Genomic DNA, 14,099 nt, shown 5'->3' on the forward strand with positions numbered 1-14,099 from the left:
CTCCTCTCTCTTAGGTTTTTAGGATTAGAATTCCTCTTAAAGGATTTAGAATTTCAACTCTTCATCAGGTTCAATATTCCTTTTACGTTATATTTCCCTTTTACTTTCAGACACTTTAAAGCTTTCCTTTAATTACTTTTGTTGTCAAATTGGCTTATGAACCATTCATGTTTAGATTTGATTTTCTATTTAATATAATTTGAGGTATTTCAGAATTATGATTGCTTTCCTTTATTTATATTAATAATTTAGATTTTCCCCTTTTTGGATTTGGTTGATTAATTGGTAACTCTTGAGTTGTCAAACTCATCGTGATTGATAATTGAAATCCTTGCTGATTAATTTAAATCCCTATAACTCTAGTCTTTCCTTAGGAATTGACTCGGACTTTAGGTGTTAAATTGATTTACCCACTCGACTTACCTTCATAGTTAGAGGTTGACTTAGTGGAGAGCAAAATATAATTCTCATCACTATTGATAAGGATAACTAGGATAGGACTTCCGAATTTTCATACCTTGCCAAGAGTTTATTTTACAATTATTTATTTATTTTATTTGTCATTTAAATTATTTGTCCCTTACTTTCAAAACCCCAATTTACAAAACTCATAACCAATAATAAGAACACCTCCCTGCAGTTCCTTGAAAAGACGACCTGAGGTTTAAATACTTCGGTTATCAATTTTAAAGGGGTTTGTTACTTGTGACAACCAAAACATTTGTGAGAAAGGACTTTTGTTGGTTTAGAAGTTATACCTACAACGAGGATTTATTCTGCGAATTTCTAGGCCACGCAAAAGTTCTCTCTTCAGTAACGGCGTCAAAAACTTTATACGCACGTTCATAATCTTAATTCTTTGTCATAACTTTGGACAACTAACCAGCAAGTGCACTGGGTCGTCCATGTAATAAACCTTACGTGAGTAAGGGTCGATCCCACGGAGATTGTCAGCTTAAAGGAATCTATGGTCACGTTGTAAATCTCAGTCAGGCAGATTCAGTTGGTTTTGGAGATTTGATAATTAAAATATAATTAAAATATAAAATAGGATAGAAATACTTATGTAATTCATTGGTAAGAATTTCTGATAAGCATATGGAGATGCTTTTGTTCCTTCTGAACCTCTGCTTTCCTAATGTCTTCATCCAATCCTTCATACTCCTTTCCATGGCAAGCTTTATGTAGGGCATCACCGTTGTCAATAGCTACATCCCGTCCTCTCAGTGAAAATGGTCCAAAATGCGCTGTCACCGCACGGCTAATCATCTGTCGGTTCTCAATCATACTGGAATAGGATTCAGTAATCCTTTTATGTCTGTCACTATGCCCAGCACTCGCAAGTTTGGAGCTCGTCACAGCCATCCCTTCCCGGATCCTACTCGGAATACCACAGACAAGGTTTAGACTTTCCGGATCTCAAGAATGGCCGCCAATAGTTCTAGCCTATACCACGAAGACTCTGATCTCACGATCAGGAGGCTACGAGATACATATTCAAGCTTGTTTGCATGTAGAACGGAAGTGTTTGTCAGGCACGCGTTCATAAGTGAGAATGGTGATGAGCGTCACATAATCATCACATTCATCATGTTCTTGTATGCGAATGAATATCTTAAAGAAGAAATAGGCTTGAATTGAATAGAAAAACAATAGTACTTTGCATTAATTCATGAGAAACAGCAGAGCTCCACACCTTAATCTATGGTGTGTAGAAACTCTACCGTTGAAAATACATAAGTGATAATGGTCCAGGCATGGCCGAATGACCAGCCTCCCCAAATGGCATATGAATTCGAAAATAGGGAAAAAGACCCTTAGTACAATAGTAAAAAGTTCTATTTATGCTAAACTAGTTGCTAGGGTTTACAGAAATGAGTCAATGATGCAGAAATCCACTTCCGGGCCCACTTGGTGTGTGCTTGGGCTCAGCATTGAAGCTTTCACGTGTAGAGGTCTTCCTTGGAGTTGAACGCCAATTTGTAACTTGTTTCTGGTGTTTAACTCTGCTTTGCAACCTGTTTCTGGCGTTTAACTCCAGAATAGGGTAGGGATCTGGCGTTGAACGCCAGTTTACGTCATCTAAACTTGAGCAAAGTATAGACTATTATATATTGCTGGAAAGCCCTGGATGTCTACTTTCTAACGGAATGGAGAGCGCGCCATTTGGACTTCTGTAGCTCCAGAAAATCTACTTTGAGTGCAGGGAGGTCAGAATCTAACAGCATCTGCAGTCCTTTTTCAACCTCTGAATTAGATTTTTGCTCAAGTCCCTCAATTTCAGCCAGAAAATACCTGAAATCACAGAAAAACACACAAAATCATAGTAAAGTCTAGAATTGTGATTTTTATTTAAAAACTAATAAAAATATATTAGAAACTAACTAAATCATACTAAAAACTATGTAAAAATAATGCCAAAAAGCGTATAAATTATCCGCTCATCAACCCCCTAGCTGGTGTTCCATTCCCAAGAGACCTCATAGTACGTGGATCTCATAAAAGCTAAGCTCAAACACTCACCAAGCGGGCCTCAGAAGTGGATTTTAGCACTAAATAGACTGTTTTACCCTCACTAGTCATTTGTTTAGTATTTAAGGGATTTTATTTATGTAATTCGAAGAATCTTCGATTGAGGAGAGCATCATACACGTTTACATTGTGTTTTATCTTCAGTATGAGTTTTTAAACCTCCTAGGTTGAGGGGAAGAGCCCTGTTGAGTCCCATGAATTAATAAAAGTATTACTATTTCTTCTTCGATCCGTGTTTGATCTATCTCTAAGATGTATAATCCGATCTTCATCGTGGTGAATAGGATGATATAACCAATTAGCTCTATTCATCACATTAAGATGAACGTGCCTGACAAATACCCGCGTCTACTTGGGTTCATGTGAATATGTGACTGGAAAGCACAAGCCAACAGCTATGTTTATACATCTCTCAGACGGCTAATCCACGACTTCGTTGGGGACTTCTCGAGACACTAGTTCAGCCAATTTCCGAGGAGATTAGGGTCTCCGTGGTATAGGCTAGAATCCTAAGAAATAGAATCCTCTGATCCAAAAGATTCGACCTTGTCTGTGGTGTTTCGATTAGGATCGCCAAGAGAATGGACTGCTATGCGCTTCACCCTTCGTCAGATTGGATGACCACGGCCAATGGAGTTCAATCTGTAGCAGATGAGATCAATGACCACGGCCCATGGCATTGATCACATACAGCCTGCCATAGAAGAAGATCATTCACAAGCAAAGAAGACAATAGTACTAGAGTTAATTCAGAAAGACAAAGCAACTCCAATCCTTAACCTTATTCCTATCCTTTATTACAATTCGGTATTCCTTTCATACATTACTCTTACAACTCCATATATGACATAAAATCATACAAGGTTTCAATAATTCCTTCTGATCTGCTTGACTAAGACCTGCAAGATAACCATAGCTTGCTTCAAGCCACAATTCTCATGGGATCGACCCTGACTCGCTCAGATATTACTTGGATGACCCAGTGCACTTGCTGGTTCTGCTGTACGAAGGTGTGGGGTTCGTACGCACTAAGTTTTTGGCGCCGTTGCTGGGAATTGTTGAGTTTGGACAAACTGAAGGATTGACTTGCTTCCTAGATCAGGTAATTTATACTTTTTTGTTATTTTGTTTGAGTCTTTTAATTTTAATTTCTTCTTCTCTATTTTTTCGAAAAAAATAAAAACCTTTTCAAAAATTTTTATTTTCTTTGTTTGATTTTTGTTTTTGATTCGAGTCTTGTGTTCTTGTTGAGTCTTTTATTTTTATTTTTCCTTCTCTATTTTTTTTGAAAATTTAAAAAAGTTTTTCAAAAATATTTTTATTTTCTTTGTTCAATTGGTTAGAGCGTTATGCTTATAAAATTCTTAGTAATTGTTGTTCCTTTGAGTCTTTCTTTCTAAAAATTTCTAAAAATAGTTTCTTTGTTTAAATCTTGTTTCAATTTTTAAGTTTGGTGTTTTCTTGTTATTTTTCTTTTAATTTTCGAAAATTTGCTTTTGGTTTTCTAAAAATTTTATGTTTGGTGTTCTTTTTATGTTCTTGTGTTCTTTAAGTCTTTGAATTTTGTTCTTTGTGTTCTTGTGAGTCTTCAAAGTGTTCTTGAGTATTTTTTGTTTTGATCTTAAAATTTTTAGTTTGGTGTCCCTTTTGTGTTTCCCTCCAAAAATTTTCGAAAATCAAGGGTGCTAGATCTAAAAATTTTAAGTTTTGTATCTTTTGTGTGTTTTTCTCTTTCATCATAAAATTCAAAAATAAAAAAAGTCTTTTTTATTTATCTTTTTATTTAATTTTCAAAAATTTTAAACAAAAACTCAGATTTCAATTTCAAATTTTTATCTTATCATATCTTAGTTGTTAAGTTTACAAAAATAAAATCTTTTCAAAATAAAAAATCTTATCTTTTTCAAATTTCATAATTCAAAATCTTTTCTTATCTTACTTCTTATCTTATTTTAAATTTAAATATTTTCTTATCTTCTATCTTATTTTAATTTTAAATATTTTTCTTAATTAATATTTTATCTTGTCTCGCTTCTATTTCAAAACTTCCTAACTAACTCTTCTCTTCATTAATTTTCGAAAACTACCTCTCTTTTTTCTCTCTCTTCTATTTTAAAACTACCTAACTAACTCTCATCTCTTCTTAATTTTCAAAAACTTCTTCCTGTTCTCTCTCCTCTATTTTCAAAAATTTAACATTTAAATTTTAAATTCCTTTTAAATTAATTCGTTTAATTTTCAAAAATAATTAAATAAATAAAATAAAAATTAAATATGTTAACTCTTATTTACTTTTCCTATTTATACTCCCCTTCTTCTCACATCTATATTATTCAACTCTACTCCCCCTCTCTATTCTTCCTTCTCAACTTTCATCCCCTCTTATTTGCTTCTATTCACTATTTTTAAGCATCCTTCTTTTACTTCTTTTATTTCTTTTATTCTATCTTCTTCTTCTCTCTTCACATCTCACTTTAAGGAGGAGCTTCTTGCCTATTGGCATAGAAAGTTTTTTTCTTTTTCTTCTTTTTCTTTTCTTCTTGTTTATGACCAAGAACAGGGATAAAAAAACCTTCTTGACTCCTGATCCTGAACCTGAGAAGACTCTAAGGAGGTGTCTACAACAAGCTAAAGCACAACACTCCGGAAGAGACCTTTCAGAAAGTTTTGAACAAGAAACAGAGGATATGGCCGAACCACAAGAGGAGCCTAGAAAGGTCCTTGGTGACTTCACCATGCCTACCTCTGACTTTTATGGCAGAAGCATCGCTGTACCTGCCATTGGAGCTAACAATTTTGAGCTTAAGCCTCAGTTAGTCTCTCTTCTGCAGCAGAACTGTAAGTTTAATGGACTTCCATTGGAAGATCCACATCAATTCTTAGTTGAATTCTTACAGATCTGTGATACTATAAAGACTAATGGAGTTGATCCCGAAGTCTACAAGCTGATGCTCTTTCCCTTTGCAGTAAGAGACATAGCTAAGTTTTGGTTGGATGCCCAACCAAGAGAGAGTCTTGACTCTTGGAAACAGCTGGTTAATGCTTTTCTTGCTAAATTCTTTCCCCCTCAAAGGATGAGCAAGATTAGAGTGGAAGTTTAAACCTTCAGACAAAGAGAAAGTGAATCCCTCTATGAAGCTTAGGAAAGATACAAGCAGCTGATCAGGAGATGTCCTCCTGACATGCTCTCAGAATGGTCCATCATAGGCGTGTTCTATGATGGCTTGTCTGAGATATCCAACATTTTCTTGGACAGCTCTGCAGGTAGATCTCTCCACTTAAAGAAAACACTTGCAAAAGCAAGAGAACTCATTGAAATGGTTGCTAACAACCAATTTATGTACACTTTTGAAAGAAATCCTATGACCATGGAATCTCTCAGAAGAAAGGAGTTCATGAAGTTGAGACTTTAAATGCCATCTTGGCTCAGAATAAGATATTGACTCATCAAGTCAATATGATTTCTCAGCATCTAACTGAGATGTAAACTGCAGCTTGCAGTACTCAGGAAGCTTTTCCTAAAGAAGAAGCTTATGATCCTGAGCAACCCACCATGGAGGAGGTGAATTACATGGGAGAACCTTATGGAAACACTTACAACCCTTCATGGAGGAACCATCCCAATCTTTCATGGAAGAATCAACAGAAATCTCAACAAGGTTTTAATAACAATCAAGGTGGTAGGAACCATAATAGGTTCAACAATAGACCACCATTCCCATCTTCTAAAGGGAACATGGAAACCTCTAAGCAGAGTCTTTCTGACTTAGTTACTTTGGTTTCCAGCCTCTCTAAGACCACTCACAGTTTCATTAATGAAACAAGGTCCTCCATTAGAAACTTGGAGGTACAAGTTGGTCAACTGAGCAAGAGGATCCCTACGATTCCTCCTGCAACTCTTTCCAGTAATACTGAGGTTAATCCTAGAGAAGAGTGCAAGGCCATAACCATGGAGGTAGAGGCTGAATCAGAGGAGAATGGAAAAGTGTTGAACACCAGTGAAGAAGCCTCCACTGGGCGTTCAACGCCCAACTTGGCAGCAAGCTTGGCACTAAATGCCAGTGAGGAACCCCTCAATGGGCGTTCAACGCTCAACATGGCCATAGAGCTGGCATTGAACGCTAGCCAAGGAGCACTGGTTGGGCATTCAACGCCCAAACACCCAGGCTTCCTGGCATTGAACGCCAGTAAGGAACCCCTCACTAGGCGTTCAACGCCCAACCAGGTAGGCTTCCTAGCATTGAACGCCATTGAGGAACCCCTCACTGGGCATTCAACGCCCACTCACACAGGGAAGCTGGCATTGAACGCCAACAAGGACACCCCTGCTCGGCGTTTAACGCCCAGAATGCTAGAGGGACTGGCATTTAACGCCAATCAGGGTGGACAGCAAGGGCGTTCATTGCCCAATCAGCTGACAGAGCTAGCATTAAACGCCAGTCAAAGAACACCTTTTGAGTGCATACATCCCACTCAAGAAACCTCTAGCCCAGAACCAAAGGAATCCATAAGGACCATTGAGGTTCCTTTGCATGCACTTCTGCAGTGCATGAGTTCTTATGACTACTCATCCTCAAGTGAGGATGAAGATACTAAGGAAGAGCAAGTTGCTCGGTACCTAGGAGCTCTTATGAAGTTTAATGCCAAGATATTTGGTACAAAGCCTCTGGAGAAAGAACCTCTACTGCTTACCAAAGAACTCCATGCTTTGGTTCAGCAAGAGCTACCTCAGAAGCTTTCAGATCCTGGACGCTTTCTGATTCCTTGCACCATAGGCACCATGACCTTTGAAAAGGCTCTGTGAGACCTAGGGTCAAGCATTAACCTCATGCCACTCTCTGTCATGGAGAAGCTAGGAATCCTTGAGGTACAAGCTGCACACATCTTATTAGAGATGGCAGACGAGACCATGAAGAAGCCATATGGCTTAGTGGAGGATGTCTTGGTTAAAGTTGAAAACCACTACATCCCTGCAAACTTCATTGTCTTGGATATTGGAGATGATGAGGATGATTGTGTCATCCTTGGAAGACCCTTCTTAGCTACTGCAAAAGCCATGATCAATGTAGCTAAGGGAGAAATGTTTTTCCAATTAGGAGAGGACTATATCTTATTCAAGATGTCCAATCCTAATTCTCCCTCTAAGAAAGAGACAATTATAAAACACCTTGTGTTCCAACCCTCTCTTTCTGTGCAGAGCATTGTAGAGCCCCCAGACATCAATTCTAAGTTTGGTGTTGGGTAGCCATCAATAAGCTCTAAGCACAAAGGTACTAAAAAGAAAGTACCAAAAGGCTAGAGGGACAAGAAAGTCCCAACTGAAGGCCTCTCACCTGGAATGAGAGTTGTCTTCACTAAGAAGCCAGCCTTACCACATACAGTGAGTTGTGTCCTGTCTCTAGAGTATGTGGAGCTTATTCATGAGAGGACATAAAGTCGGTTCACTGCAAGGGGCAAAAATTTGAGCCCATACTCACCTCCGTAAGGAGCTAAAGGTCAAGCTAATGACGTTAAAGAAGCGATTGTTAGGAGACAATCCAACCTTACTCAACTATATTTATTTTTTCATTTTGTTTTTCTTTCAGTTGTTAGAGTCATGATCATATACAACATTCAGTCAAGAGACAGAATTTTACAGCAGTGAAAACAGAACACTCTGGATGGAGTGTTGAAGTTGAACGCCAGCCAAGGTATCCCTGTTGGGCATTCAACGCCCATCATGGGCAGCATTGCTGGCATTAAACGCTAGCTAGGGAGTAGCCCCTGGGCATTCAAACGCCAATGCAGAGAAGTAGAAAAATTGGATTTCCCAGCCTCTCAGGACCTGTAGGTCCCACAGAAGCTCCACCTACCCTACCTTCTTCTACTCTACTTTACAAAAGCTTTGCTTTTTGACTTCTACCACTCCTAAGTATGAAAGAAGAGGATGGAGCAAACAAGGAAGCATGCACAAGAGCCTGTGTAACTGCCTCAACAAAGACAAAGAAGTGACATTGAAGAGATCAAGCACTACATTGGATCCTCAAGGAGGAGCACCAGCCACCATCATACAGGTGGATTCGTTCTCTTTACACCCCTTTCCATTTATTTTTCTATTTTTTGTCTGTTTATTTATCTGTTCTCTAGTTCTAGTTGCATGATCATTTGCATTGATGTCTTAAAGTTGTAAAATGTTCCATATATCTCTCATCTTGCTTAAATAAATTTTTTTTTGAAAAGAATTGAGAGATATATGAATTTCAAGTTTAAAATAAGAGTAGTTTAATTATGTTGATGTGGTATCATTTGCTTTTGATTTCTGAATATATGATTAAACATTGCATGTTTGAAGTTGAAATTTTAGAATGTTGGCTCTTGAAAGAATAAGGAAAAAGGAAAAATATTACTGATAATTTGAAAAATCTGAAAATTGATTCTTGAAGCAAGAAAAAGCAGCAAAAAGCAAAAGAAAAAGCATGTTACAAAAGAAAAAAAATTATTATGCATGCGAAAAAAAAAAGAAAAAAGGTGAAAAAAAAAAGCAAAAAAATCCGTTACTGCCCAAAAATGCAGGAAATGGAGGGCAGATTGAAAAAACCAATAACCCTTTGATGGAAGACCAAACGTGGTTTCAGATTTTTCACAAAATAGATTTTCGTTGTAAGTAAAGCTCCGAACCGACAATTGATCCTAATCAAAATTTTATCCAAGATATTGACACAATTCAAATCAAATTCACCGAGAGTATTTAGACTCCCGGGTCGTTCTCCCTTGGAACTAGTGACAACAAGTGCATAAAATTGGTTGTGAAGATCAAAAAGGGTTTTCAATGATAAGGAAGCAATAAAGAAATAAAAGAACAAGACAAAATTTGCAATTAATAAACTAATGAAAGAACAAAAGAACTATATATGTAATATAAACAAGTAAGACTCGAAATTGATGGAAAAGTGGTTTAAAACATAAATGAAACCTTGACTTGGGATGAGTCATGGAATCCCTTCCTTGCCATGACCACAACTATGATAATTATGATAGATTAATCTCACTAAGTCAACCCTTAACATCGAAGGATAAGTTAAGTGAGCATAATTGTTATTAATCCACAAATCCTAGCTAACTTACTAATTACCTTAGTAAAAAGCTAGTGTTAGTGGAAACAATAACAACTAACAACCCAAGAATTATCACTAAATGTAGGTGATGAGCGGATAATTTATACGCTTTTTGGCATTGTTTTTAGTATGTTTTTAGTAGAATCTAGTTACTTTTAGGGATGTTTTCATTAGTTTTTATGTTAAGTTCACATTTCTGGACTTCACTATGAGTTTGTGTGCTTTTCTGTGATTTCAGGTATTTTCTGGTTGAAATTGAGGGACTTGAGCAAAAATCAGATTCAGAGGTTGAAGAAGGACTGCTGATGCTGTTGGATTCTGACTTCCCTGCACTCAAAGTAGATTTCCTGGAGCTACAGAATTCAAAATGGCGCGCTTCCAATTGCGTTGGAAAGTAGACATCCAGGGCTTTCCAGCAATGTATAATAGTCCATACTTTGAACGAGTTTTAACGACGTAAAAGGGCATTGAACGCCAGTTCTATGCTACTGTCTGGAGTTAAATGCCAAAAACAAGTCACAAACCAGAGTTGAACGCCAGAAATACGTTACAACCTGGCATTCAACTCCAGAAAGAGCCTCTGCACGTGTAACACTCAAGCTCAGCCCAAGCACACACCAAGTGGGCCCCGGAAGTGGATTTATGCATCATTTACTTATTTTTGTAAACCCTAGTAGCTAGTTTATTATAAATAGGACTTTTTACTATTGTATTAGACATCTTTGGACGCCTAGTTCTTAGATCATGGGGGCTGGCCTCTCGGCCATGCCTGGACCTTTATCACTTATGTATTTTCAACGGTAGAGTTTCTACACTCCATAGATTAAGGTGTGGAGCTCTGCTGTTCCTCAAAGATTAATGCAAAGTACTACTGTTTTTCTATTCAATTCAACTTATTCCGCTTCTAAGATATTCATTCGCACTTCAACCTGAATGTGATGAATGTGACAATCATCATCATTCCCCCACGAATGCGTGCCTGACAACCACTTCCGTTCAACCTTAGATTGAATGAGTATCTCTTGGATCTCTTAATCAGAATCTTCGTGGTATAAGCTAGATTGATGGCGGCATTCATGAGAGTCCGGAAAGTCTAAACCTTGTCTGTGGTATTCCGAGTAGGACTCTGTGATTGAATGACTGTGACGAACTTCAAAATCGCGAGTGCTGGGCGTAGTGACAGACGCAAAAGGAGGGTGAATCCTATTCCAGTATGATCGAGAACCTCAGAAGATTAGCCGTGCTGTGACAGAGCATTTGGACCATTTTCACAAGAGGATAGGATGCAGCCATTGGCAAGGGTGACGCCTCCAGACGATTAGCCATGCAGTGACAGCGCATCGGACCATTTTCCAGAGAGGATTAAAAGTAGCCATTGACAACGGTGATGTCCTTACATAAAGCCAACCATAGAAAGGAGTAAGACTGATTGGATGAAGACAGCAGGAAAGCAGAGGTTTAGAGGGACGAAAGCATCTCCATGCATTTATCTGAAATTCTCACCAAGGATTTACATAAGTGTCTCTATCCCTATTTTATTATTAATATTCGAAAACTCCATAACCATTCTATATCCGCCTGACTGAGATGTACAAGATGACCATAGCTTGCTTCATACCAACAGTCTCCGTGGGATCGACCCTTACTCGCATAAGGTTTATTACTTGGACGACGCAGTGCACTTGCTGGTTAGTTGTGCGAAGTTGTGATAAAAAGTTGAGATTACAATTGAGTGTACCATGTTGATGGCGCCATTGATGATCACAATTTCGTGCACCAAGTTTTTGGCGCCGTTGCCGGGGATTGTTCGAGTTTGGACAACTGACGGTTCATCTTGTTGCTCAGATTAGGTGATTTTCTTTTTGTTTTGTTTTCAAAAATTTTTCAAAAATCTTTCAAAAAATTTTTCTCCTTTTGTTTTCGAAAAAATAAAAAAAAATGTTTTCAAAAATATATTTTTCTTCAGAATTTTTAAGAGTGAATTCTAGTGTTTCATGAAGCATGGCTGGCTATAAAGCCATGTCTAAATTCTTTTGGACTGAGGTTTTGGCCTAAAATTGAATGAATTACACTCATATTCATGCTAAAGCTTGGCTGGCTATTAAGCCATGCCTGACCCTTTGATTGGAGCTTTAGACTAAAGAGCATAAGATTCCTGGAATTCATATTAAAAATTTTGGAATCCTTATTTTTCTTTTTCAATCAATTTTCAAAAAAAAAAAAAAATTAGAAAATCATAAAAATAAAAAAAAATATTTTTTGTGTTTCTTGTTTGAGTCATGTGTCATGTTATAAGTTTGGTGTCAATTGCATATTCATCTTGTATTTTTCGAAAATTCATGCATTCATAGTGTTCTTCATGATCTTCAAGTTGTTCTTAGTAAGTCTTCTTGTTTGATCTTGATGTTTTCTAGTTTTGCATCTTTTCTTGTTTTTCATATGCATTCTTGCATCCATAGAGTCTAAACATGAAAGATTTCTAAGTTTGGTGTCTTGCATGTTTTCTTTGCATATAAAAATTTTCAAAAATATGTTCTTAGTGTTCATCTTGACATTCAAAGTGTTCTTGGTGTTCATCTTAACATTCATAGCATTCTTGCATGCATTCATTGTTTTGATCTAAAAATTTTCATGCATTGCATCATTTTGTTGTTTTTCTCTCTCATCATAAAAAAATTCAAAAATCATAAAAATATCTTCCCCTTTTTCTCTCATAAAATTCGAAAATTTGAGTTGACTTTTTCAAAAATTTTTAAAATCTAGTTGTTTTTATGAGTCAAATCAAATTTTCAATTTAAAAATCTTATCTTTTTCAAAATCTTTTTCAAAAATCAAATCTTTTTCATTTTTCTTTTTTCGAAAATTATAAAAATATTTTTCAAAAATCTTTTTCTTACTTTTATCTCATAATTTTCGAAAATATCATCATCAATTAATGTTTTGATTCAAAAATTTCAAGTTTGTTACTTACTTGTTAAGAAAGATTCAAACTTTGAGTTCTAGAATCATATCTCGTGATTTCTTGTGAATCAAGTCATTAATTGTGATTTTTAAAATCAAATCTTTTTCAAAAACTAATTTCAATCATATCTTTTCAAAAATATCTTTTTATCTTATCTTTTTCAAAATCATATCTTTTTCAAAATTTGATTTTAAAATATCCTTTCTAACTTCTTATCCTCTTATCTTTTCAAAATTGATTTTCAAATTTGTTTCAACTAACTAACTAAATTTTTGTTTGTTTCTTATCTTTTTCAAAACTACCTAACTAACTCCCTCTCTCTCTCTAATTTTCGAAAATATCTTCCCTCTTTTTCAAAATTTCTTTTTAATTAACTAATCATTTTAATTTTTGATTTTACAATTTTCGAAAATTACTAACCTTTTTCAAAAACTATTTTCGAAAATCACTAACTCTTTTTCAAAAATAATTTTCGAAAATTCTCCTTCTCTCTCATCTCCTTCTATTTAATTATTCATCTACTAACACTTCATCTCACCCAAATTCGAACCCCATCTTCCATCTGTGTTCGAATTTGCTCTTCTTCTTTTCTTCTACTCACACAGGGACCTCTATACTGTGGTAAAAAGGATCCCTATTATTATTATTTTTCTATTCCCTCTTTTTCATATGAGCAGGAGCAAGGACAAGAATATTCTTGTTGAAGCAGATCCAGAACCTGAAAGGACTCTGAAGAGGAAACTAAGAGAAGCTAAATTACAACAATCCAGCAAGCACCTTTCAGAAATTTTTGAACAAGAAGAGGAGATGGCAGCCGAAAATAATAATAATGCAAGGAGGATGCTTGGTGACTTTACTGCACCAAATTCCAATTTACATGGAAGAAGCATCTCCATTCCTACCATTGGAGCAAACAATTTTGAGCTGAAACCTCAATTAGTTTCTCTGATGCAGCAGAACTGCAAGTTTCATGGACTTCTATCTGAAGATCCTTTTCAGTTCTTAACTAAATTCTTGCAGATATGTGATACTGTTAAGACTAATGGAGTAGATCCTGAAGTCTACAGGCTCATGCTTTTCCCTTTTGCTGTGAGAACAGAGCTAGAATATGGTTGGATTCTCAACCTAAGGATAGCCTGAACTTTTGGGATAAGCTGGTCAAGGCTTTCTTAGCCAAGTTCTTTCCTCCTCAGAAGCTGAGCAAGCTTAGAGTGGATGTTCAAACCTTCAGACAGAAAGAAGGTGAATCCCTCTATGAAGCTTGGGAAAGATACAAAGAACTGACCAAAAAGTGTCCTTTTGACATGCTTTCAGAATGGACCATCCTGGATATATTCTATGATGGTCTATCTGAATTGGCTAAAATGTCATTGGATACTTCTTCAGGTGGATCCATTTACCTAAAGAAAACGCCTGCAGAAGCTCAAGAACTCATTGACATGGTTGCTAATAGCCAATTCATGTACACTTCTGAGAGAAATCCTGTGAGTAATGAGACGCCTATAAAGAAG

At 36.5% G+C, this 14,099-nt stretch overlaps 1 non-coding gene across 1 annotated transcript; it reads right to left on the minus strand.

Annotated features, from left to right (window-relative positions):
- Positions 1 to 13,790: 13,790 nt before the first annotated feature.
- LOC112753967 (small nucleolar RNA R71) lies at positions 13,791 to 13,898 on the minus strand. Its single transcript, XR_003178326.1, has one exon. It is a non-coding gene; the product is annotated as a small nucleolar RNA R71 (small nucleolar RNA).
- Positions 13,899 to 14,099: the final 201 nt, after the last annotated feature.

The sequence above is a fragment of the Arachis hypogaea genome, chromosome 15, assembly GCF_003086295.3.
Source record: "Arachis hypogaea cultivar Tifrunner chromosome 15, arahy.Tifrunner.gnm2.J5K5, whole genome shotgun sequence".
Taxonomy (NCBI): Eukaryota; Viridiplantae; Streptophyta; class Magnoliopsida; order Fabales; family Fabaceae; genus Arachis; species Arachis hypogaea.